Source organism: Balaenoptera physalus (assembly GCF_965194825.1).
Source record: "Balaenoptera physalus genome assembly, chromosome: 2".
In the NCBI taxonomy this organism is placed as follows: domain Eukaryota; kingdom Metazoa; phylum Chordata; class Mammalia; order Artiodactyla; family Balaenopteridae; genus Balaenoptera; species Balaenoptera physalus.
Genome location: NC_138883.1, coordinates 23,989,219 through 24,012,255, shown reverse-complemented (window position 1 = coordinate 24,012,255; position 23,037 = coordinate 23,989,219). Strand labels below are relative to the sequence as shown.

Here is a 23,037-nt window from a genome sequence, read left to right as displayed (position 1 = left end):
AGTAACATTGGCCCTTTGGTTACAAACGGGAGCTAATTTCCCCTTGGATTTATCCTAGGAGTTGCCATTTAATGATATTAGGCTGTTGTTATAGATGAGTTTGGCTGCACTTTTCTCTATGCTTTCTTAAGGGCTGTGTCCTTTAGGTACCCATCTTAATCAATTTCCTCAATCCCTGTCTTCCATGGATAAAGCCATGAGCTATTAAATATCCTATTTTCAAATCCTCTTAAGATTATTCTGTCCACTAGTGGGTGTTCTGAGAGATACTATTTTGAAAGCAAGTATCTTAACAATTTACCATGTACCTCAACTAGGTGAATATGCTTGTTTTATCAGGAGAAGTGTGTCATCTGTGTGGTTCCCCATGGAATCCCCAACACTTAAAAAATGGTACATAGGAAGCATTCCAAAAGAATACTGAATATGTGAACAAGTTAGTCAAAGTATGTCCTACCCATCAAGAAGCCCAGTTGGAATCTATTATGTGTTCTGGGTAACTCCTTTGAGCATTGAGAATTTGTGTGACTGGTTCTCTCTTACTTATATCTAAGTTGAACTGCTGAGTGTGGGCAGTAGAAATTGCTTCAGTAGGGATTTAGTTGGCTTGAATTTTTGAGGTGTTATTTGTCTTATTGGGGAGAATGCTTACCCACTTCCCTGATTGTAGGAAGCCCAGGTCTCCCAAGAGTTCTGTCTGGATTTCATGTAGAGCTCTAAGGTTATAACAAACATTCCTGACTTCTGCATATTTGCTGTTTGCCCAGAAAAGATGATTGGGTCAAAGTCACTTCTTTTTTTAAATTTTATTTTATTTAATTTATTTTTTTATACAGCAGGTTCTTATTAGTTATCTATTTCATACATATTATTCTATATATGTCAATCCCAATCTCCCAATTCTTCCCACCATCACCACCCTACTCTGCCACTTTCCCCCCTTGGTGTGTCCATATGTTTGTTTTCTACAAAGTCACTTCTCAGTTCATTTGTTGTGGATTACATGGTTAGCTAAGATAAGACAATAGAGCCAGTCTGATGCTGTAGGGACTCTTAGTAGTGTTTGCTTGGTGGGACCGTGGTGTTCCTTGGGGGTTTGTAAGCCCTGTCTAGATGGTGAAACACAGGGCTCTTTGAACTGCCCTTTCCTCTTTGCCACCTGACTTAATTGTCCCTTACCCATCCCTAATACTCCTCTAGTAAAACAAGCAGGAAGTGTGATCTCTAGTCTCCCTTATAACAGTAGCTGTATATTTTTTTTTCTGTGGGCAAGTCACTTAATTTACCTGTATCTAAAGGTGAAGTGTCTAGGTTTCAGAACCAAATAGCCTAGATTTGTGTCATGGTCCTACTACTCACTATTACTGACCTTGAGCAAGCTACTTAACCTCTTTTTGCCTCAGTTTCCTCATTTTTATAATAGGGTTGTTAAGAGTACTTTCCCCATATGCTTATTGTGAGATAATACATAAAATGAGCTTAGAGGAATGACTGGAGCATCACAAGTTCTCAATGTTAAATTGCTTTTATTAGGAAGGGATATATGTACACTTACTTGTCGGGAATTAAGGAAAAGGACCACTAGCTCATTCCAACTCTAAGATAATGATGATAATAAATACAGTTATGATTATTTGACATGTCCAGGCACTGAATTGAATGCTTTGTCTATCTTATGCAGTTTAAATCTGGCAACTTGTTGAAGTATGTATGTATTATTATTCTATGTTGCCAGTGAGAGAACTGGAGATCCCCAAGATTGGATACTTTGTTCAAGGTTAAATAGCTCTTAAGTGGTGGAGTTCAGATTTGAATGTAGCTCCATCTGACTTTAAAACTTTATGCTATGTCACACCTATAATCTTCTTTCATTGAGCCTTAGTCTTGTATTATAAATTCTGATGGCTATTCCAGAGGAATCTTTCTGAATCCTTGCCTTGATCACTTACTTTCAAAGCCAATCCAAATCCTGAAAACATAGGATTTTTATAAACTCTATCAATATAATTCAAAAGTATATAAACAACTTTTAAAGATCAGCTAAGTTGCCTTTTCCCCTGTTATTACACTAACAATGTAATTTTCCCTGGTGTTGCTCTGAGTATTAAGGAATTAAAGCACTTGAAGCTGGATGTTGAAAGAATTTTTGTTTTGTTTTGTTTTGTTTTAGTCGTTGTTTCTGGTATTTTTTTTCTTTTTTCTTCATTCCACTTTTTCCTTCTTCAATCTTGGCTTGAAGGGGAGCTTCCTGTACCTGTTCAGGAATCTGTGGCAAAGGGAACAAGCACAGTAATTTGTCTGCCACTATTTGGATGTTAATATAGTATCATAGCAGCCAGAAAACAGACGGAGCTCCTGTGAACATCATTGGGTTTGGGCTGCAGCTTTGGTTGCCAAAATGCATTTTTTAACCATTGGCATTTCCACCACCTGTTATAGGTAATAATCGTCTAAAGGACAAATCCCCCTGTCTGTGATTTTTCTTTCTGGGCTTCATTGGAGAAAGACTGTGAAATGATTTATTCCTCTGTACATGTGAAGCTACAGTGTTTTCTCAGGTGCAGAGTTTTGGCCTCTGATACTCTGTGTTCTTAGGTTAATCTATTAACTTGCTTGGGGGAAAAGGGACAAGAAAGATGGATGAAGGTGTTACAAAACTAAGATGAGAAGGATCTCAAAAAATCCCAACCACTGTCTCTTCCTCCCTGTTCCCACCTGCTCCTGGGAAGTCCTTTATAGGAAACTGGGTCTGTTAACAGCTATGCTTTATACCTGTTGTTGCAAAACGAGACCAGCTCTTTCTTACTCTGTGGATATAATGGATAGTTTACCTATCTTCCCTCCCATATCCTCCTTAAAAGAAGACACACGTGTGCACATGCACACACACACAGTTTTGTGCTCAAATAAGTGTGGGAAATGCTGGATGAAACAATATTAAGTAGGTCTTTTCACTGCAGGTGTTCTCAGGCCTTAAAAAAAAAAAAAAAAACTCACCTTGGAATGCTTTTTTAGGAGTGGCTTAGGGGCTAATGTTCTATTAGATAACACTTTGGAGAACAATGAACTAGATCGTTTTCATTTCATTTTTAAGATTTAGTTCACAAATTTATGTTGTTGCTTGGGTAAATTGACTTGTTAGTTCGAGTGAACTTTTTTATGGATAATTTTTCATGTTACAAGTGTATTTTTATAGTAACTCCCAGAAGCTGTGGTTCTAAGAAGCTTCTGCAGGAACATTCTCTCAGTAGCTACCCTGTTTTCGTTCCGCCTCCATCTTTCTCCTGACCTTATAGAGCCATGAGCATACATAAAAAGGAGAACGATAAGGAAGTGGTAGAGGTACATTCCTCTGTAGGTGGATTGGTATGTTAGTTATGCTGTATGCAAGTAATCTGTGGGTGGGTTTTATTAATTAGATATCAAGAAATTGTATGAAAAATAAACATATCCTGGATTTGTCTTTGTGCACATTTTAAAGATGTTTTTTATTATCAGTTTCACTTTGGCATGTTCATGGAATCAACATAAATTTATGGAGTCAAATGTAACAGAGTAAAACTACAATGCAATTTTTTTAATGTAGCGTTCATAATACACTATATCACAAATTACTTTAAAGAAACAATGGAAAGCAAAAGGAAGCCCTTAAAAGGAGATTCTTACCATGGTAGGTAGCACATTTTAGAACCCATGTGACAGGGGTCAAAAACTCTCCTGTTGGGCTTCAAACTCTGGCCCAGCTCATTCTCTCAGTGTGTCAGCACTGATTCTAGGAGAGACTGGCCCTTGTGACTGCCATAATGTAAAGCACTCACACAACCACATAGCATTTCCATTCTTGGAAAATTATGCTATTGATATTTGGTGTTAAGAAATCAATCATAAAGACATGTTTTTATTCCCTTCCAAGTCAACTAATTTCATAAAACAATGTGTTGAAATGAAAACGTTTTATTGTTAAACTTGGTATAGTCATAACCACATATATCCTACGTTGGGCTCCGTCATACTACCCATTTTTCATGAGGCTCCTAATTATATTAAAGAAAACATTTTCTGATTATGAAATAAATGAGTTCATTGTCCTTCTGTGTTCTGAGTGTCGCTGTCTACAGCGTATGTGGAGAGGAGGTGGCTGTGAGGATAATTCTCTGGTCACCTGGAATGGCTCCCATTGGTCCATGAAAGAAGACAGTCCCATTTTCTGGGTGATAAAGAGCCCAGTGTCTGAGTTAGAGGGCAAACGTGGAGGGCACTCAAATTGTCTTCCTAGCTGTTCTAGAGTGGTCTTTGCTTCAGAAAGCAAAATCGAGGAATGTGCTGCAAATCAAAGTTTACTGGGATTTTCCCTTATTCCTGAGCCAGATCCGTTTGAATATAGTTTCCTTCCAGTTCTGGCAATAGGTTATCAGTTTTTGTGTTCATGGTTCTCTGTGCGTATACGTTTTCTTATCTCTGTCAGTATTTTGTGGGAAGAGCAAAGAGCCTTTATCAGGGGTTCGCAACATGGTGACGTTTTCAGCAGCAGGTTCTTAGTTTGTTTTTATAAGTGTTCTCTTTTTTTTCTTTTCGACTTCCACTGACATGCAGTCTTTTACTTATGGTCTATTTCCTTTTACTTTCCCTCTTCCACACTTTCTCCAAATTCAGAGGGAAAGGACACCAATGAAAAGAATTCTAGGGATACATTGTGAGCTGAAGTTCCAGTAAAGTTAGAGGAAATCTTTATTTTGAACCGTGGACATGGCTTCATTCCTTCTTGAGACTGGTACTACTGGATGGTTCTGAGACTGGCACAGGTACTACTGGTTGCTCAACAGAATGGGCATAAAGCTGTATCTTATGTTAAGATCCTTCTTTTCAAAAGAAAGCTCCATTTTGTAGTTATTATATCTTTAGCTTTCCTAGAGCTATAGATTCTCCACAATATTGATGGTCCTTTCCAATACTATTCGAGGGAAGGATTTTGTCAAATTATATATATTTATATCTATATACATATAATACCTCAAATAATATTTGTTAAATGATTACATAAATTCAAAAGCTCTTTGAAACAATAGAAATGGGAAATGGAGTCGCGGGTTTTATATGTATGTCTCTAAAGGGGTCAGAGTGGTAAAAGTTTTAGAAGCACGTGTTAGAAGGAGTTTGTGAAGTTGGAAAACAGAAACAATAAAAGAACAAAACTTAAAGAGATAGATGTTTTCTCTGTGCTTTTCCTGGTGTGGCTCTGCTGAGATTATTCTGGTTATCTACGCTGTGTAACAAACAACGCCAAATCCAGTGGCTTTTAAGTAACTATCATTTTTCTGATGTTATGGATTCTGTGGGGCAGGAATTTGGACAGAGCAATACAAGAATGGCTTGTCTCTGATCCCTGATATCTAGAGTCTCAACTGGGAAGACTTGAAAAGCTGAGAGTGATTTGCATGGCTGGGACCTGGAATTACCCAGAGGGTTCTTTACTTATAATGTGTCTGGTGCCTGAACTGGGAGGATTCGAAGGCTGAGCTGAGCTGGGACTATCTACTTGGCATTTCTATGCAGTTTGTGCTTCTTATTCACAGTCTGGTTTTCTGAGAGAGACTGTCCTGAGAGGGAACGTTCTCAGAAACCAGGTAGAAACTGCATTGCCTATTCGAGCCTCAGAAGCACACAGAGACATTCCCACCACATTTCATTGGTTACAAGTGAGTCACTCAGGCCAATCAGATTAAAGGGGAGAGAAAATTAACCCCCCCCCCTTTTGATTAGGGAGAGGCAAGGTCACATTGCAAAAGAGCAAGTTGGATGGGAGATGTTTTTTATGGCTGTCGGGAAAAATACACTTCTCCACAGACATTGTTTGGTCATTTTGAAAAAGTATGATATGATTGTATTTTTATAATGTTTGTTTGAGAAGTGTATCAGGCACTTCATCATGCTAATATAAGATGGGTCATTTTAAAGTGCTCTGTATCTGAAATGCTGCCTTTCTTCATCTTTCTAGGAATGCTCTAAGATAATATACGGGAACTAATCGACATTACTTTCTTTATTCATATAGCTCAATTAACAATAACCATTATTTAATAAATATTATAGGAAAAACATCAGAGAATGGAAAATAAGAAATGGGAACATACAAGCAAGAAGAGAAATTAATGAATAATTAGGGAGTGGAAATACTTAGGGCATAGTAGCATACACCAACGAAGTTCTAGTGATTCTCAACCCTTGTTGCTCAAAAGAATCATCTACAGAGTTAAAAAATAAAAAAACAAAAACAAAAAACTCTGGCACCAAGAAACACTGATTTAATTGGTCTGAGGTGTGAACCAGACATCAGAATTTGAAAGCTCCCGAGGAGATTCTCATGTGCAGCCAGCCTTGTGAACCATTGTTCTCATAAACTCTTTGTAAAGAGCATACAAGAAAAAAACCTTTAATTGTAATGCTTAGTTGCTTTAGTGGATTCTTATCAATAGGCCGCTAATCTAAGCAGCCACTCATTTGCCTCTTCACTCTTCTATAGATTATTCCACAGCAGACTTTGTTGGTTTCATGACTGACATGGAGACAAAGCCCACATGCCAATATCTAAAGCAAAAAGCAGAAAAGAACTTGTTTCCTTGATGATCATTGAACCACTGAAAGAGCAACCTTATAGTTGCCCTATTTTTATGTGGGATGATGTTTCCTACTTTTTTCAGCCAGGTGTTAGGATATTCTATAGCTTGCAACCAAAAGCATTTGAACTATTCCTACCTACAAGCACGTTTGCTTGATTACCTGATCAATCTGCTGTGCAGATTCACCATGAATTCAGATGGATCTGGGTTTGGATCCTGGCTCTGCCACAGTTATATAACTGAATAACCTTCAGCCATCTTTCTAGCTCACTGTGATTCCATAAATTGGGAGAAAATAGAATACCTGTTCTATGAAATGGCCTTAGGAATTAAAATCATTCATTTTTCATTCAGCAAACCTTGACTGAGCACATGGCTATTCCCAGATCCTGTTCTGTACAAAGAGTGTATGGTGATGAGTAGGACAGTTTGAGGAAGAAAGGCAATAAGTAAGTTAAAAAGAAGATACTGTCAGTTTCTGATATAAGCTGCGATAAAACAGGGTGGAGCGAGAGTATGATTGGGAGATACTTTAGGTTGTGTGAATAGGAAAAGCTCAAACCCCAAATGATAAAAGGTAGCTCTGCAAGGACCAGAAAAGCACATCTAAGAGGAATTGTTAATGGAAAAGCCTTATGCAAAAATAGGCTTAGCTTGGGACTTCCCTGGTTGCACAGTGGTTAGGAATCTGCCTGCCAATGCAGGGGACACAGGTTCGATCCCTGGCACGGGAAGATCCCACATGCCGCGGAGCTACTAAGCCCTTGCACCACAACTACTGAGCTCGTGAGCCACAACTACTGAAGCCCGTGCACCTAGAGCCCGTGCTCTGCAACAAGAGAAGCCACCGCAATGAGAAGCCCGCGCACCGCAACGAAGAGTAGCCCCCGCTCGCCAAAACTAGAGAAAGCCTGCGCGCAGCAACGAAGACACAACGCAGCCAAAAATAAATAAAATTTTAAAAAACATAAAAAGTTGAAGTAAAGGGAAATAAAAATAAAAAATAAAAAAAGGCTTAACTGTTTGAGAACCAAGAAAAGGCAGAGAGCTGGCATGTAATCAGCAACGGACAGAGTGAAGAGAGTAAGAGTGGACAGCTAGGTGGAGGCTTGGTTATGTAAGCCAGGGGGAGCAGTTTAGCTTCGTTGTAAGTCTGAGGGTGAACATTTGTAGAATTTTAAGCAAGGGAGTAAATTACCTACTGTTATTTATGGAGAGTCAAGAGGGAAGTGGGAAACCCAGTTAGGAGGCTATTGTAATTGTCCAAGTGAGATACGATGGTGTCTTGTTTTAGATTGGTGCCGACAGAAATGAAAAAAAAGAAAAAGGGGCATTCAATTTTGCTGTGAACCTAAATCTGCGCTAAAATAGAAACCATTTTAAAAATGTACATAAATGTAAGTAAAACACTTAGCTTTACATTGTGGGCACTCAATAAATACTAGCTATTATCCTGGTTATATTATCATTAGTGTTAATAAAACCTTAAGGCAAGATCTTGTTCTGTCATTAGCACTGCTTTTGCAGAAAGATTTAATAAGAAAATCAGAGAGGTTTTTCCAAAACGTATGTATCATGTTTAAAGGCTTTCCCCCTGAGTGTGCTATGATACTAAGAGGGCCTGGTTAGCTTAAGGTCTCTATAGAGGGAGGCTACTTAATTTAGTGATGTGGGTTAAATAAGTGTAAGTGCAAAGAGCCAACACTTTTAATGGATGTTTATTTTTATTATTTATTTTTATTTTCACATCTGATGGTCAAATAATTGTATTTTAGCATCCCAACACAGTTTTTAATTGTTGTACAGTGTGGTTCTATGATCAACCCAAATTAGTTTCATGATCCTATACAGGCAGTATTATTTCCCCATCAAAATAGGGACAAGTATGCAAAAGCAGCATAAATACTACCTTTCAGAATGTTAAATTTGATCAGCATTGGTCTTAAGACCAATGCAAATCCTCACTGCTCACTGTAGGAGCAGGCTACTTGTAGGAAGCTATTTGACAGGCCATATAAACGAAGGGTAGTTTATAATTAAGGCAAAGGGTCTGCATTGAAATGTAGGTTACAGTTCTCAACCTAAATATCTCTACTTTTCACTTTCTACTAGAAAACTGCTTGCCATCTTTTTTCTCAGTTTCAGGCCTGTAAACTGAGATTAAGATATGCTTTCCAGTTTAAAGGATGCTGCCTGCATCAGTGAAATCATCCTTCCGTACTTGAAGAACGTTAAAAAGAGAGGCTTCCTAGGTAGAGATGATAGTGTTTTATCCATCCTGTTTTTCCCCCTTAAATAGGTTTTATGTTTTAAAGCAGTTTCAGGTTCATAGCAAAATTGAGCAGAAAATACAAAGTTCCCTTATACCCATTGCTCCCGCACTGTCAGCATGCCCCGCCAGAGTGGTACATTTCTTACACTTGATGAACCTATATTGACACATAATTATCACCTAAGGTCCATGGTTTACATTAGGGGTCACTCTTGGTGTTGTACATTCAGTGGGTTTTGACATACGTATAATGACATGTATCCGCTATTATAGTATCATACAGAGTAATTTCACTGCCCTAAAAATCCTCTGTGTTCCTCCTCTTCCTCCTCCCCTCCTTCCCTTGGCAACCACTGATCTTTTTACCATCTTTATAGTTTTGCCTTTTCCAGAATGTTATATAGTTAGAATCATACAGTATGTAGTCTTTTCAGATTGGCTTCTTTTGCTTAATAATATACATTTAAGGTTCCTCCATGTCTTTTCAGGTTTTGATAGCTCATTTCTGTTCAGTGCAGGATACTATTCCATTTTCTGGATGTACCACAATTTATATATCCATTTGCCTACTGAAGAACATCTTGGTTCCTTCCGAGTTGTGGCAGTTATGAATAAAGCTGCTATGAACATCTGTATGCAGGTTTTTGTGTGGACATGTTTTCAACTCGTTTGGGTAAATATTAAGGAGTGCAGTCGTTGGGTTGTATGTTAAGAGTTTTTTAGTTTTGTAAGAAACTGCCAAACTGTCGTCCAATGTGGCTGTATCGTTTTGCATTCTCACCAGCAATGAATGAGAGTTTAATTGTTGAGAGTTTACTGTTGTTCACATCTTTGTCAGCATTCGGTATTGTTGGTACTCTGGATTTTGGCCTTTTTAATAAGTGTGTAGTGGTATCTTATTGTTGTTTTAATTTGCAATTCCCTAATGACATAGGATGTTGAGCATCTTTTCATACACTTATATTCTATTTGTATATTTTCTTGGGTGAGGTGTCCAGATTTTTTGTCCATTTTTTCTTTGGGTTGTTCATTTTCTTATTGTTTGGTGTTAAGTGTTCTTTGTATATTTTGGATAACGGTCCTTTATTAGATACACCTTTTGCAAATATTTTCTCTCAGTCTGTGGCTTATCTTTTCATTCTCGTGAAAGTTCTATCATGTTTTTAATTGTAGAGTTAGACAAAGGAATAACCAAAGCTTAGTAATCTTATTTAGAGGGCACATTATCTTCTATTTTCCTGGTTTCATCTGAGTTAGAAAACTGACCTGTACCAATTTTCTCTTTCACAACAATTTCAGTGAAATATAATGAAAGGGATCAGGAAGTCTTAGCAAATTCACTAAAAGTTAGAGTCAAGAGACGTGCGTCCCAATTTTCTACCTACAGAGAAAGAGAGGCAGATACCAAATATGTAAAGCATTTATTTGAACTATACCTTGGAGCTGGGGACATTGTTCATTAATCTGCTGGAAATATATTATGGATTTTGTTTTCCTTCCCCATGAAGGTCTCAGTGATCTAGGTTAGATTGTTGAAGTAAGGGTCCTGCTGGGCATTTCTAAGTGTTTAAATACTCTCCTATTCTGTTCCTTTTACTCTTGTCTTTCCTTTTAAAATTTACCACTGTCTTCTCTTTAGAAATTCCACTGAAAATCTAAAGGGGATGCAGCTATTTATCTCTATGGGCAATTAAATACTTTCAATGGGAATATCATGTTACTGAATCACATTTCTTATTAGAAAAAGAAAAATGGTGTTTACCCAAATGCATGTAGAGTATGCATTGATGATGCTGACCCTCTGCCAATACTTGAGATCATGCAGATGAATAAAGAAGAGCTTCCTGTCCCCTTCAAGAATCAAATCCATGGTTTACACATTGTTTAGCACTTTGCTTCAGCCAGTCACAGATTACCATCACTATTCATGATGATAATAAATCAAGACACTATGTTAGGACACAAAAGGGATTTCCTCTCAGAGCTGTGGCAAACATACATAAGTTTGAACTTTTCATATGACTGGTATTTTTTTTTTGAAACTATGTTTTTAGTTACAAATTACCTCATATAACTTTATTGTGCTCAAATATGTTCTGTATGTGACAGAGCAGGAAGAATAGTTTTACCATGCTTGGTCCTCAATTCATATTTTATTTTGCATCTTATTTTATCCTGGAGGGGAATAAAAGGAAAAAGGACTCATTTGCAATAGAATGGCTTAGAGAGGACATGTAGATACTGTGTGGCAGTGATCAGAGATTCTATAGATCATCATTGTGCTCTTTTCAGCTCTTAGGAACACTCTGTTTTGGACAGTTGTAGACACAAGGGTGATTTTTCCTATTATGATTGTAAAAAGGAGACTGAAAGATTGGGGCCAGAAGTCAGGAAGTCTAGTCTTTAGCTTGACTTGGTTCTTAACTAACTGTGCAATTTTGGATAATGTATTCTCTTTTGGTATGTTTCTGTTTATCTCACTACAAAATGAAGATAATGAGATTTGCATTACCATTGTCCATATGAGGCACAGGTGAGATAAGTGTGAATCTCTTGGGGATATATAAAGTCATTTATAAGTTTAATAATAAATTATAATACAAGAAAATAATTTTTGGTTCAATTTAGTTTCTCACACATGAAACTCAACATATTCTTAGTACTTGACAGTCAGGGCAGCATTGAGTGGTCAAGATGACAGTAGATGAAGAAACTCACTCACCTGAGTTTAGGCAGATGACAACATCTAGGACCTATTCAGAATTAGGAGTTATTCTGGGTTGAAATGGATGTCCCCTCAAAATATATGTTCTTCCCAGAAACTCAGAATGTGAGTTTAGTTGGAAATAGGGTTGCTTCAGATATAATTAAGATGAGGTCATGTTGGAATAGGGTGAGCTCTTAATCCAACATAACTGGCGTCTTTATAGTAAGAGGAGAAGAAACATGCATACATATACACATGCAGAGAAAAACAGCAGAGATTGGAAAGATGCAGGACAAGCCAAGGAACACCAAGGATTGCTGGCAACCACCAGAAGCTTAGAGAGAGAGAGCATGGCCCTTACTAACACCTTGATTTCAGACTGCTAGCCTCTAGAACTGGGAGAAAATTAATCTCTGGTTTTTTTAAGCCACCCAGTTTGTGGTACTTTTTTACTGCAGCCCTAGCAATAATACAAGAATCAAGGAGGCTGCTGAGCCCAGTTGGCCACTGAGGGACTTCCACAGAGGCCACCAAGTTGGAGTGGCCACAACTAGATCTCAGAAGCCAGATATGTAGGCAGAGATCCAAGAGCCAGGGAGACTAATGAGGAATAGTCAGCAAAAGAGTTTTTGGCACTCACCTGTACCAGATGCCAGCGTTTCTGCCAATTTCTATCTGCTCACTACCCAAGTCACTTTAATGGACAGCTGTGGGTTGGACCACTTCTGGTTTGAACAAACCCTTAAACATGGGGTAAGGTATAACCAAAAGCCCAGGTATCTTGCTTTACACTGAAAAAGAGGAAGCAACCATCCCTGATCACATAGCTTCCCTCCTCATCCATAGAGAACCTCATGTACATTTAACACAGTATTATCTGAGGCTTCTCTACCTACTTTATCTTTCTTGATAATAATCCTGAAAGGTCCACATTCCCAGGAATTATTCTGGAAATGGTTGGGTTATGTCTTAGTTTCCTATTGGTGCTGTAACAAGTCACCACAAATTTTATGGCTTGAAACAAGACAAACCTATTATTGTGCAGTTAGGTGAGAAGTCCAGTATGGGTTGCACTGGATTAAAATCAAAGTGCATTCATTTCTGGAGGCTCTAGGGGCAAATCTGTTTCCTGTTCATTTGGGTTGTTGACAGAATTCAGTTTCTTGCAGCTGTAGGAGAGAGAGCCCTGACTTTTGGCTGGCTATAAACTGAGGGCCATTGCCAGCTTCTAGAGGCTACTGCATTCTTTAGCTCATGGCCCCTTTCTTCCATCTTCAAAGCCAGCAACAGCTGGTCAAGTCCTTCTCCCATCAAATCTTTCTGACCCATTCTGCCTCCTTGTCCATTTTTAAAGACTCATGTGATTAGATGGAGCCCTTCAGATAATCCATAATCTCCCTTTCTTCAGGTCAGCTGATCAGCAAACTCAGTTCCATCTGCAACCTTAATTCCCTCTTGACACGTAACTCAATGTGTTCACAAATTCTGGAGATTAGGATATGGACATCTTTGGGTCACCATTATTCTACCGCAGCTTATCTGCAGCTGAACAGCACAACTTCCCAACAGGACTGAGGAGAAGGAGCAGCAAACCTGTGAGGAGGAAACAGAGCTTTATCAAAACGTAGCAAATGTTAAAAATAAGCAAAAAGAGAAAGCCAACCTCCACGTGATCTGCACAGTATTTTTAAAAGTCTGTCCTGTTATCAACTTGTTGATTTGAAATTTAAAAACTGAATCTACTTAATGGAAAATATTTGACTGTTAAGAACATCAGACACATCTTTGATGGGACTGGTTTCTTATCAACCAACACATTTTTTAACTTAAATTTTCCTTGCTTAATTAATTTCATCCAGTTACTATTAGAATATTTCATCCCATCAAGTTATTACACCATTTATCTATCACCTTCTATTTCCCTGCCCCTTTTAAACAACCTAAGAGGCATATTACTGATAACAGTCATTGACTCCCATTTTAGTTTCAGCTCTGTTTAGTGATTTTATCACCAAGTGTGGACACATACTTATTTCTTGTTTTCTCATGCGGATTTCATGCATATTTTGGCATTCCTTCTCTTCTCACATCTATTTAAAAAGGAAACACTACAAAAATATATTTTTAAAATGTCTTTGAAGACAGTTCATTCATTCATGTAATCATAGCTATGGACTACTGCTCTGTAGTAGGTATTGTTCTAATCACTGGAAACACACCAGTGATTCAGATGTTCAAGGTCCCTGTCGGATGCATTGCCTTAATACAAACTTGTTTTTATTAAGTCTTCTCTTCCCCTCCATGGTTAACCCTTGCCTACTTAGATTTTGTTTTTCTCCTTATCTTGACATCTATACATCTTTGTTACCCTTTCCGTTATCCAAATTTCATATCCTACATCTCATTTGCCTGTGGCTCAGCTTTTGAATGACTCTACTTGGAAAGAGTTTAATTAAGAAAATGCCACCAAAACGTGAAATGTGTTAGCTCTGTATACATCTGCTCTCTGTCAAGGGGTTTCCTTATAACCCACAAAAATTAACTTTCTATTGGTGAAATTGTAGCTATACTACTCAGGCCACTAAAGATAATATATATATATATCTTATTAGGGCCCCTTCCTGGTGCCCCTCCAATGTTTCCTTTTTAGGCCTCTTCACTTCATCCCCCAAATGGTGAGACCAGCCCTGATCTCAAATGTGACAGTTAATCACAAGTTAATGACATCGTCCCCCAAAGCAGTAGAAAGGCCATTTTTCAAATAATGATTTAAGTAGGTCAAGGTAAACAAGTTACTGACATTTAAGGAAGAAGAAACTACATATTTGAGAAAGTCTTATAGATTTAGGTAACTTTGCCTGCCCCGATGTTCCATTCTTCATATTAATTTGCCTGTTAGGTGAGGATCTCCTTAATGGAGCTGATATTGGTGACCTCCCAGAGCTTATGCAGTTCTTGAGAGATAGCAGAAAACTTCCCTGGAGTGTTAGCAGACATATCACCTTAGGGGCTCAGTAGTATAAGTTTCACTGATAAAGCTTCCTGCATTTGAATTCTTGGATGTGAAAGGGGAGAAATGAACACTTGAAAGACTTTTGGGGAATATTAAATAATTCGTTGTTTAAAATCTTTAAAAAATTATTAAAAATAATCACTTTGAGTAACTCAGTTAAATATAAAAAATTTGCATTAAATTTAGATGTGGCTAAGCAGCAAAATAGTTGATGTTCCGGTGCCAATCAGGTACTTGACAAAGACAAATGTTTAATGCCTAACTGCTTCACCAGAAATAACTTCTCATCCCATATCAGAGTCATCCCAGAGTCTTAAAAGAAGCAGTGAGCAGGTAAAGAGAATTAAAGAGACATCCAACATAGCTTCAGTCCTTTTCCTTACATATATGGAGAAAGAGTATATTTGTGCCTTGGGCTCATTAGCAAAATATATTAGCTATAGCTGACTGATTTGCACCTGGTGCCTGCCTACGGTCTCCAAAGAGAAGAGATTTACAATTAGGTTTTGAGTCTGGGAAGCTTTGAAAGTTCTTCCTATCAAAAATCAGAGAGACATTTGGAAATGTAAACATACCATATATCTTTCTGGATCACACATGTACTAAAGTTGACCTTTTAATTTTTTAGAGGAGAGCAGTCATGGTACATTCTTTATTCACATCACCTTTGAAATGAGATTCCAGATGGCGTTTTAACCCTCAAATGGAGCAAAGAGATCAGCTGTTACAACCCCCTTCTTATAGATTAGCAAACTGAGTCCCTGAGAGATTAAAGAAGAGATTTAAAATCTCAAATATTTAGCAGCCTGGCCAGGACTAGGACCCAGGTTAATCTAATTTCCAGCATAGTGTTGTTTTTTTTTTTTCCCTTTTCTCCATTGACATTATGGTTGCTTGAATAAACATCTTAAATATAGAATGTTTCTTCCTCTTCTTTAAGAGGTCACCTAATAGTGTATTTTCTAATCTCCATTAAGCATATTTTATAAGATTTCTGTGCCTTTAAAATCAGTTTAATTGGAATAAAATTTGACACAATTGGTTATGCTTCACCAGGTTAACAGTTCCATTCTGTTTTGATACTTAATTTCCCATTTGTTTGATTTAAAGTGAGGTTGAAGGGGCAAATGGCCACCTCTAGCCAGAAACTTTTATCTAACCACCGCATTCCTTGAGTTCTCTGATAATTATTAATAAAGGTGGTAGATAGATAACTGTTTCATGAGAGAAGGCAAGTGCTGAAGGCATGCCAGGGGTGACTCTTGCAGCTTGTCAATAGGAAGAAAGAGTAAAGACAGATCCGTCCTGTTTGTCAGGAGCAAAAAGTATGTTAGAGAAAACTAACTCCCAGGAAGGGGATGTGTCAGAAAGATGGATTACCCCAGGAAGTCCAGACTGCTCTCCTGGTGGGCAGCAGCCCACTTGGATATAATTTGCCAACTGTCCGTCTTTTCCTACCATGTCTCTGTCTTTTCCCTCCTTTCCTCTACCAGTGACAAGCCTGTGCTTATAGATCTAATGCAACCACACAGGCTTCGGAATAGCTAAAGACCTGGAAGGCAGGGGAAACTTGTTTGCAGTGAGTGAATATTCAGCATGCTCTTCTTCCAATCAGTACTCCCAGAAGCTCTCAGAAAGACAGACCCTGTGGGGAAAACTCTTTAAACGAACACCTTACTAGAGAATGATCCGGTTAGGTGAATAAAAGGCTGATTACATACCCAGAGGTGAGCCGTAATGAGGCTCACAGTAACTAAATGAAGTAATCTGCTGTGCTGGGTATATGGACTTGAGCCTGAGCATTTCAAACTGGCATCTGGAAAAGGAAAAGGCTCTGGGGAAAGCACACAGTACACTGGAAATATTTCATCTTTTTTATTTCCCAAAGGGAATTCAGGGCATATTTCTTGGGCAACAGTTTTGAAGAAAGATTGATATAAGAGGGAAGCTTGGTGTGGGCATGACCACCTCATACAACCAAACCATAGACAGTTTCCTGCCTTTGTTGGAGGCTGAGCTACCCAGTGGACCCTATCTGTCTCTTTAAAGCCACAAGGGCTGCCGGGCCAAGGGTTCTAGTACAGCATCTCAGCTCCGTTGAATGAAGATTGGAAGTTTGAAACCATGGTCATTACGTTCCCTACAGGAGTAAGTGGGACATGAATTTACCTTCCACCCTTGTGAATTAGCCACATAAAGTACAGGTTGAAACCATCAACCTTGGTTATTGCTGTCTGATCTTGTTTATATTTTAAATCCTCCCTGGGAGCAGCTATAGCCCAGAAGCTCATTTCATTGAAAATTCACTGGCCTTGGGGATCCATGAGGGAGGATTTCTTATTTGGTGAATTATTGTCCTAAATAATTCATTTCATGGAGCAGGTACCTTTGTGATCCTGTCTTCTGCTTGCACTTCCCTCCCGACAGGCCTAGGCAGGGTACTGAAGTTTACAGAAGACTCTCACCTGTGAACCAGAAGATTGGGTTCTCAAAGGGGCTAAGACACTTGCTAGTAATATGACCACCTATTGCCGCTTAATATTTCTGAGCCTCACTTTACTCATCTGTAAACTGGGGAGAGCAATAATTGCCCTGCTTTTATCCTTTCCTTAGCATTCAAGAGATATTGAGAGTGCTTTATATACTATCATGAGCCGTTGTAGGGTAAGTTATGTTCATTCAAAGAGCCTGATTTTTATTTTAAACTCTTCTGGACTGTCTTATTATTCCTGACTAATGGTATCTAAGGCCTTTCTCATTCCTCAGGCACACAAGTAGTGTTTGTTTCAAAGCAGGATGTTCAAAAGCAAGACCAGTTAGATTCTCTGGATCACACCACTGGGGGGTCTTGACTCGGTGACTTTGCTTTCCCCATCCTTATTTCACTGAAAAAAGAACTAGGTAAGGTTTTATCCTGAGGCTAAAGAGAACTCTTTAAAATGTCCTTAGGGATATGAATAGACCAGTTGCCATTTAGTCCCTTAATACAGTTAGTTTGCAAAATGTAAAAGGCCGAGATAGCATTTGTTTCTTATAGATTTCAGTCAGAGCCCACGTGGGTGCTTGTTAGTGTCATAATGATGAGTAGCAAAAGCGGTTAAGCTGATCATTGAGGAAAACCAAATGTCTTCTCTGTCCCCCACTCCACCCCCATTTAATAGTCGACTTTGGTGTAAAGGTGTCCCACTGTTTCAGTAGGATGGTATGTTGCTCATCTGTCAGCTAGATGGAGGATGGCAACGCCAACCTGTTTCTCTAGGGATGCTTCCCTCAGACGGAGGACCAAGACTACCATGCAGTTCAGAGCCCAGCAATAAGAGGCAGAGGCGGTCAGTGATTAAATAGCCAGGATCCCCTGACTTCTCTGCCAGCGTACCAAAGGGAAGAATATCTTCTCAATTTTTTCACTTACTAGCAGCAGTTTAGCTTGTCTTAGAAGCATGCCTGTATTTAAACAGAGAAAGCACATTTAAAGCATAGGTTAATAGACTTTTGTTTTATGAAGTGGTAGTGCTCTAAAATGGGGGCAACTAAAATTACCATTCCGCTGGGAAGAAAATGCTAAGCTGGTTGTGGTAGAGCGAGGGTTGAGGGAATGATAGGAGAAAGTTGAGATTTCAGGAGCTACAGGAAAAAGAAAACAAAAAATATTAGGCATTTAAAAAATTAATTAGCTACTTTAATGGTCTCAGAGAAGAAGACGAACACCTAGGGAAGTAATTAGAAAGGGAAGAAACATTAAAACTATTTTATATGCTATGAAGTGAAACCTGAGGCTGAAAAAGTAATTGGGCTCAGATCATATGGCAGGAGAATCTGGTGTTAGAATCTGGATCTGAGCCTGTGTTCATCTGACTATAGCTCTGAAGAGTGAATTGGTCAGCTTTTGTGTCTTATGGAATCTGGAATTGCTACTCTTTTCCACCTTTATTCATCCTCTGTGTCCATTCCCACCTCTTTAATCTGTTCCTTCTTTTTAAAAATAGTTTAGGATCCTGACTAAGGAACAAAATGTTAGACGAGTGAGTTGATATCTAGGTATCTACTATTTTGAAATTGTATTAAATAGAGGACCTCATTTTTAAAAGTTTGAAAATCCATATCAATTGCATAGTCTCAAACAGGGAGACTGGTTTTTTTTTTTTTTCCCTCTTGAATGCTATAGAAAAATACTTCATACTTCTTGGCTATTGAACATCTCAATATTAAATTAGAGTGCATCTCTTCCTACAATTCCCTTACAGGTTGCTCACTTTCAGTGACACCTGCTTTCTAGTTGGAGAAATTCTTAAAATCATGGGAACCACATCAGAATTTCTTTCCGTTAGGATGACAGATCCAATAAACTGCCTGGGTGTGAAGTACAGGTAAAGGTAATCAGATCTCATCCTTCAGGGAATTAACTGCTTACCTATGATGGTCAGGAAGAAATTTTCCCCATTAGCATCCTGCAGATACACAAGGCCAAGAGCAGCATGCAACTTTCTGCTATCCTAAAGCTTTCTTATAGAACTTCATTATGCACAGAGTATAAAATCTGAACCTATGACATAATGTGCTGTGTATAATGGTTGTCATACATGGATAAGTATTTAATATGCAGCAAAATAAATACTGTTAACATTTGAGACAGAGTTCTATTTATATAACTGAAATAGTGATTCATTAAACTACTTAAAATCGTTTTACGTTTCCTCTAGGGATCTCAAAGTACCTTCCCAAAATGAGCTCATTAATCCTCATGAATAGTCTGTCAAATAAATTCTGTTAAATTTCTCTGAAAAAAACAGGTCAATCTTACTAACCAGTAAGTCCTTATAGCACCAAGTTTCCATAGCAGCCTAACAATCTTTATTGCTTTGAAATCTCATTAGAGATTTGACTTCTAACACCATTATTCTAGATGGAGTTTTTTCATCCCTAGCTCACTCTCTGCATTAATTCCTCCAACAATATGTAGTGAGAGTCAGCAGTGTGCACAGTGCTGGACATAAAATGGTAAATAGGGCTGAGGGTCCAGTGGGAGAGAGCTGGGAAATTCTTCCAAATATACTAGCAAGATCCTTCTTCATCCAATGTCCTCCTCTTACTGGACAGGCCATCAGATCACCTAGGCTTTGACATATGTACACCTAGTCTGATTCATAGGCCCTTAGTCCATTATAGGCTCTTAGTCCTAAGAGCCTGTAATGGATTCCAGTTAGTTCAGGTGACATTTAGAGAGACTTGATCATGCTCTACTTTGGAATGGAAAGACTTTGGTCTTTTCAAAAACGGGAGTGGTCCAGAGATGTCTGTTCTAGTATAACTTCAATGTGTGTGTGATGCGTGTGTGTGTATGTGTGTGTGTGTGTGTGTGTGTGTGTGTGAGGGAGAGAGAGAGAGAGAGGAATTCTGTATAAAAGATGATTAGATTTAAATTTCACAACATTTTCCAGATAAACTCTAGGGGCAGGTCCCATGTTGATCCTAGAAAAATGATAGAGAATAACAATTAAGACACCCTTTTAAACTGGATATCCATGTTTAAGTTTTAAGTTTGGTTTCATTTAAAAAAAAAAATTATTTTGGACCAAACTATGACAGTGTCTAAACTTGTTGCTATTTGACTTAATGAAAGGCCAGACATGAAGGAAGGGTCTAAATAATTTTGAGAGAAAAGATTTGTGGAATATTTTGAGAGAAAGGATTTGTGGAATATTTAAACATTTCTTTTGAGCAATGCTGTTTTGGTTACAAAGAGGATAGAACTTTCACCTCTGGAAGTGAATAGGACCTTTTCAGTTCGGTACCTAATGGATGTATAAGAAACAAACAAAATCATGTGTTCTTGGGGCCATGCCTTAGCCCAGCATTGGATAGCAACTGACATACTGGTGGTCTCACTTAAAGAAAAATATCATTAGACTGTTGTTTCCCAAAATACATTCTCTTAAAAAACAGTCCTGGGAATTCCCTGGCAGTCCAAGTTTAGGACTCTGCGGTCTCACTGCCGAGGGCCCAGGTTTGATCCCCAGTCGGTGAACTAAGATCCCATGAGCCACGTGGTGTGGCCAAAAACAAACAAACAAACAAACAGTCCTATGGTATGGTCCTTGGGAATTAAAAGAGGGAAGATATTCAGTAAAAATACATTGGGGGACTTGCCTGGTGGCACAGTGGTTAAGAATCCAGCTGCCAATGCAGGGGACACAGGTTCAAGCCCTGGTCCGGGAAGATCCCACATGCCGTGGAGCAACTAAGTCCGTGCACCACAACTACTGAGCCTGTGCTCTAGAGCCCGCGAGCCACAGCTACTGAAGCCTGCGTGCCTAGACCCCGTGCTCCACAACAAGAGAAGTCACCACAATGAGAAGCCCGCGCACCACAACAAAGACCCAAGGCAGCCAAAAAAAAAAAAAGAATACATTGTGTAAAAATACATTGGGAAGCTTTTTAATACAACTCCTACCCTTAGGTATTCACAGGCGTATTAGCAAATTAAAGGTTTTAAGAAGTCTTGTAGTATAAATACATTTTAAATTTTATTTAACTCAAGGTTTCTCAAATTAATTTGACCAACATGTGGAACAGCTCCTACAGAACACCTACTGAACACTGGCAGAAGACCTCAGAACTCCCAAAAGGCAAGAAACTCCCCACGTACCTGGGTAGGGTAAAAGAAAAAAGAAAAAACAGAGACAAAGAATAGGGACGGGGCCTGCACCAGTGGGAGGGAGCCGTGAAGGAGGAAAGGTGTCCATGCACTAGGAAGCCCCTTCGCGGGCAGAGACTGCGGGTGGCGGAGGGGGGAAGCTTCGGAGCCGCGGAGGAGAGCGCAGCCACAGGGGTGCGGAGGGCAAAGCGGAGAGATTCCCGCACGGAGGCTCGGTGCCGACCAGCACTCACCAGCCCGAGAGGCTTGTCTGCTCACCCGCCGGGGTGGGCGGGGCTGGGAACTGAGGCTTGGGCTTCGGAGGTCGGATCGCAGGGAGAGGACTGGGGTTGGCGGCATGAACAGAGCCTGAAGGGGTCAGTGCACCACAGCTAGCCGGGAGGGAGTCCGGGAAAAAGTCTGGAGCTGCCAAACAGGCAAGAGACTTTTTCTTGCCTCTTTGTTTCCTGGTGCGCGAGGAGAGGGGATTCAGAGCGCCGCCTAAACGAACTCCAGAGACGGGCGCGAGCCGCGGTTATCAGCACGGACCCCAGAGACGGGCATGAGACGCTAAGGCTGCTGCTGCCGCCACCAAGAAGCCTGTGTGCGAGCACAGGTCACTCTCCACACCGCCCCTCCCGGGAGCCTGTGCAGCCCGCCACTGCCAGGGTCCCGTGATCCAGGGACAACTTCCCCGGGAGAACGCACGGCGCGCCTCAGGCTGCTGCAACGTCACGCCGGCCTCTGCCGCCGCAGGCTCGCCCCGCATTCGTACCCCTCCCTCCCCCCGGCCTGAGTGAGTCAGAGCCCCCGAAGCAGCTGCTCCTTTAACCCCGTCCTGTCTGAGCGGGAACAAACGCCCTCAGGTGACCTACACGCAGAGGCGGGTCCAAATCCAAAGCTGAACCCCCGGAGCTGTGCAAACAAAGAAGAGAAAGGGAAATCTCCATCTCAACACCAAGACCCCCCTCCACTCAACGACCAGCAAGCTACAGTGCTGGACACCCTATGCCAAACAACTAGCAAGACAGGAACAAAACCCCATCCATTAGCACAGAGGCTGCCTAAAATCATAATAAGGCCACAGACACCCCAAAACACACCACCAGACGTGGACCTGCCCACCAGAAAGAAAAGATCCAGGCTTATCCACCAGAACACAGGCACTAGTCCCTTCTACCAGGAAGTCTACACAACCCACTGAACCAACCTTACCCACTGGGGGCAGACACCAAAAACAACAGGAACTACGAACCTGCAGCCTGCGAAAAGGAGACCCCAAACACAGTAAGATAAGCAAAATGAGAAGACAGAGAAACACACAGCAGATGAAGGAGCAAGGTAAAAACCCACCAGACCTAACAAATGAAGAGGAAATAGGAAGTCTACCTGAAAAAGAATTCAGAATAATGATAGTAAAGATGATCCAAAATCTTGGAAATAGAATGGAGAAAATACAAGAAACGTTTAACAAGGACCTAGAAGAACTAAAGAGCAAACGAACAGTGATGAACAGCACAATAAAGGAAATTAAAAATTCTCCAGAAGGGATCGATAGCAGAATAACTGAGGCAGAAGGACAGATAAGTGACTTGGAAGATAAAATAGTGGAAATAACTACTGCAGAGCAGAATAAAGAAAAAAGAATGAAAGAATTGAGGACAGTCTCAGAGACCTCTGGGACAACACACGGAGGCTAAACAAAACACTACTTAATAACCAAGAGATCACTGAAGAAATCAAAGAGGAAATCAAAAAATACCTAGAAACAAATGACAATGAAAACACGACAAC

General features: G+C 39.7%; 1 protein-coding gene and 1 long non-coding RNA gene across 18 annotated transcripts in view; both read left to right on the top strand.

The window, feature by feature from the left end:
* The window catches only part of NRXN3 (neurexin 3), a 1,702,647-nt gene that overhangs the window by 1,063,010 nt on the left and 616,600 nt on the right, over window positions 1-23,037 (top strand). The window lies entirely within an intron of this gene.
* The window catches only part of LOC309655798, a 32,541-nt gene continuing 24,584 nt past the window's right edge, over window positions 15,081-23,037 (top strand). Inside the window, exon 1 of the long non-coding RNA XR_014261003.1 lies at window positions 15,081-19,930. This is a non-coding gene — a long non-coding RNA (uncharacterized lncRNA). The remainder of the gene's footprint in view (window positions 19,931-23,037) is intronic.